This window comes from Apteryx rowi, unplaced genomic scaffold, assembly GCF_003343035.1.
Source record: "Apteryx rowi isolate R43461 unplaced genomic scaffold, aptRow1 scaffold_971, whole genome shotgun sequence".
In the NCBI taxonomy this organism is placed as follows: Eukaryota; Metazoa; Chordata; class Aves; order Apterygiformes; family Apterygidae; genus Apteryx; species Apteryx rowi.
The window spans coordinates 201,008-204,725 of record NW_020451284.1 but is presented as its reverse complement, the minus strand read 5'-3'; the positions used below and the strand labels follow the sequence as shown (position 1 = coordinate 204,725).

The following is a 3,718-nucleotide window of genomic DNA, read 5'->3' as shown; positions in this document are numbered from 1 at the left end:
CGGCACCCCCGCAGTCGGCAGCCCTGCACCGCCCTGCCGGCACCCAGCACCCCGCACTGCTTCATCCCAGCACGCCTACACCCCGCACCGGCACCTCTCCACTGCTTCACCACAGCACCTCCGCACCCTGCAGCCGTGCACCACCTCACCCCCACACCTCCACACTGCCTCACCCCAACACCCTGCACCTGGCATCCCCACACCTCCACACACCTGCAGCTCCTCACCTGGCACCCCACAACCAGCATCCCCGCATCTCCACACCACCTCACCTGGCACCCCACATCCCAGCACCCTGCACTCCCTCACTCCCACACCCAGGCAACCCACACCCCTGAATCACCTCACCCTGGCACCCCACACTACTGCATCTCCTCACTCCCGCACCTCCTCACCCTATACTCCACACCACAGCACCCCACATCTCCACAAATTGCACCCCGCACCCCAACACCCCGCACCGGCACCTCTACATACCAGCACCCCATTCCTCTACACCTTGTATCCAGCACCCCCACACCTCTTCACCCCATCAGCCCCCACCCTGGCACTCCACACCCAGCACCCCAGCCCCCAGCCCCCTGGCACCCTGCATCCCAGCTCCTCACACCTCCACATCCCAGCGCCCTGCAGCCCCACGTCCCACCACCTGCACCCTCCCAGTCAGATGCAGGGGCACCAGCAGCGGCAAGGACCTCCACATCCCCTGCACCCACCCCTGCRTGCCCCCCATGCTCCTATTTGTGTTCCCCCTGCATCTCCTTGCACTTCCACCCATGCCCCCATACACAGGCCAAGGGCTGTCAGTCTCAGCTCTGTCAGCCCTTCAGCTGGGATGTAGAGGAGCCAGAGGGAAGCAGAGGGGTTCAAGGCTCTCCCTGTCCAGCTGCTTTGCTCTTCTCCCCTTATCATCACTGGGACATCCCATCTTACCTATTGCTAGAGGCACAGGCACACTCACACTGCCCCATGCTCTAGGAGTGCGATGTCAGATGGAGATGAGAGAACAGACAGGGGACACAGGGGACAGGGCCTTCCTGATAACTTATTTGCATGAATTTGAATTGCATGCTTCCTCTTTCTCTCTGACATTGGCCCTCTCCCACCTGCATCTACCAACTCTTCTGGGAAGCGGAGCTCTGCACAGCTGCAGGGCTATGCTGGATCTGCTGCATGCACTGGATGCTCTGGTACTGTTGCTCCTAAAGCAACTCCCTCCATTTCAGGTCAGGAATACTCCTTTTCTTTGGAACCAAAAACCACTATAGCTGTTAGTCAAGTCACCCCACTGAGCTGTACTATCCAACTTGTTCTCCCTGAGCCTATGCACAAATTAAATGGGGAAGGAGATGAGACCCACCTCCCAAACAGGATGAACCACATTGAGGATGCAACAACCAGCAGATTCTTCTGAGACCTCTTGTGTGCCCCGGGGCCCCATGGGAAGGTCATTACAGACTGGAGGAGTYGTATAACACTATTTATTGCCAGCTCTTTGCCCTATCCTTCCCAACTGCATAGCTAAACAGAGACAGACACCATCCATCCCACCCTGTTTTCCTTCTCATTCCTTATCATTGTTTCTTTTTGTTCACAAATTCCATTTCTTTTCACCACTAACGATTCATGCTTTTTGTCATTGACAAATTCCCCATTGCCAGCACTTCCAGCCCCATCCTCTTCTTCATCTGCATCTCAGGGAAAAAGAGAGAACTAAGTAGGGGAGCTTGGACTGAGCAGGAACAGGGAACCAGAATCAGTATGTTCAGTATAAGATATGCTGTGCCCCAAGCTGTCCCACAGAAACAGGAGCAGCCTGGCTCTGCACTTCATTCTCACTCTCCTCATGCTGTTAGTCTTTCATCTTTCTGTTTTCAGAGAGGCAGAATACTTCCTATACACCTTTGCAGAGAATCCCGAAATTTCATTAATCTTGCCACTTTATCTCAGGGGGAAGGGAAAAGTGCAAGTTGAGATATATTTTTCCCATATACATTCCTTCACCTTCCTACATCAGATAGGACAGACTTTTTTAGTGCCTTAAGCTGGAAGGATCCCAGTGTGGTTGACAAACAATATCACTCTCTAGTGATCTGCACGCAAGTTGCCTTCAGGGCAGACCATGGCAGCTCCCTGGCAGCTCCTGCATCCTGAGAAAAGGGAGAGGGAAAAACATGGGAATTTCAGAGGAGGCTGATGACCTGGCTGAGCAATGTCCAGCATGCTGTTCAAGGTGGGAAAGTGAGCCCTCAAGTGAGGGCTGGAAGGAAGACAGTTGTTCTTTCTCTTTTCCACCCCTTTCTAGTTTTTCCCTTGCTAATGTTCTTTTTTTTCTAACAGGCAGTGCTGAGATGTTCCATTGCAATGTACACATCTACAGCCCCAGCCTCCAGTGCAGACTTCCTCATCTGTGCTCTTCTTCTCCCTTACCCAGCCCTCAAGGGGATGAGAGCAGGGGCCCTGTACCTATCGGTCTGAATGGGACCAGCCCTGACTCCACACAGGCACCACAGCTCCTTGCCTTAAAGAAACTAGTTCCTGGCTACAGCAGGGCAGTCCCTGCCATCTTCTCTGAGCTGCACCTCCCTTGCCCTAGGACAGTGAGCCAGGAGACAGAGAAGGCAGAGAAAGGCTTTCCTTATCTCACAGGCTCTTCACACAGGCACTGCGGATATAACTGGATGCAGCACGTTTGCTCTGCACTGATTTCAAAGCTGCGTACCCTGGACTGTGCTGAAGGAAGGCAGGGGAAGGGGTGAGGGGCAAGGCGAGAGTATAGCTGAACCTCACTCTTCAGTCTACATTGTCTTTCCTACAGAGCTTCCCCTCTGCAGGTCCTGGGGGCAGCTGAGACACCATTATTATGATAATTCTAGTCCTAACTGTTTAACTTAACTATTTCAGAGCTAGTTTCAGGGAAGCATCCCTCTCCAGGATAGCGCTTACGCACATGTTTAAAGGGACAAACTTGCATCATTCTTTCTTGAATTGGGAACTCTCTTCTCACAAGGGAATCTTCCTAGTTCTTGCAGCCGCCTGTGCCTGAACTGTTCTTTTCCCAAGATGGGTTTTGTCTCATGTAAACACAAAACATGTTTACTTTTCAGATACAATTTCATTTGGGCTAGAAAAGGCATAAGAATTCTTTCAGAATTTGTGGCTTCAGTGGGTAAAAGTGAACAGAAAAGTCACCAGCAACACACTGCTCACTAAAGGATGCAGAGCAGCCGGGTAAACATAGCTAGCCCTACCAGGGCTGGCCAGTCTTGCCACTGCTGTGGAAACATGTGCTGACAAGGACAAATTAACCAAGTGGGAATGGCAGCATCTGCAATGGAGACAGGAAAGACTGGGAAAAAAGCAAAGGTCCCACTGCACAAAATATAAAAAGCTGCCAATACTTCACTGGCTGGAAGATGCTTTTCTTCTCAAACAAAAAGAATGATTTGCATATTTTTGCTCTAAATAAAGCGTATAGAAGGTGAAGGCTTGTGGGTGTGAAAACACAGCCCCACAACGCAACACAGGGGGCACAAATTTATCAGGAACCGAGTGAATTCTAGAGTAGCACAGAGCTGCACCAGCACAGGAATTTGATTGCAAAGGAGTTGTTCTCAGTCCTTGGAAAAAAGTCTTTGCTTTTCGCCTTCAACATAGCAGTCAGCTATCAGCATGTGTTTCTCTGCCTTCCCCACATGTATGAATTGTGCAGCTGGTA

General features: G+C 51.5%; 1 protein-coding gene across 1 annotated transcript in view; it reads right to left on the bottom strand.

The window, feature by feature from the left end:
- JDP2 (Jun dimerization protein 2) overlaps positions 1-944 on the bottom strand; it is a 20,553-nt gene extending 19,609 nt beyond the window's left edge. Inside the window, exon 1 of the mRNA XM_026054871.1 lies at positions 934-944. The gene's annotated coding sequence lies outside the window, so the exon portion shown is untranslated. The remainder of the gene's footprint in view (positions 1-933) is intronic.
- Positions 945-3,718: the final 2,774 nt, after the last annotated feature.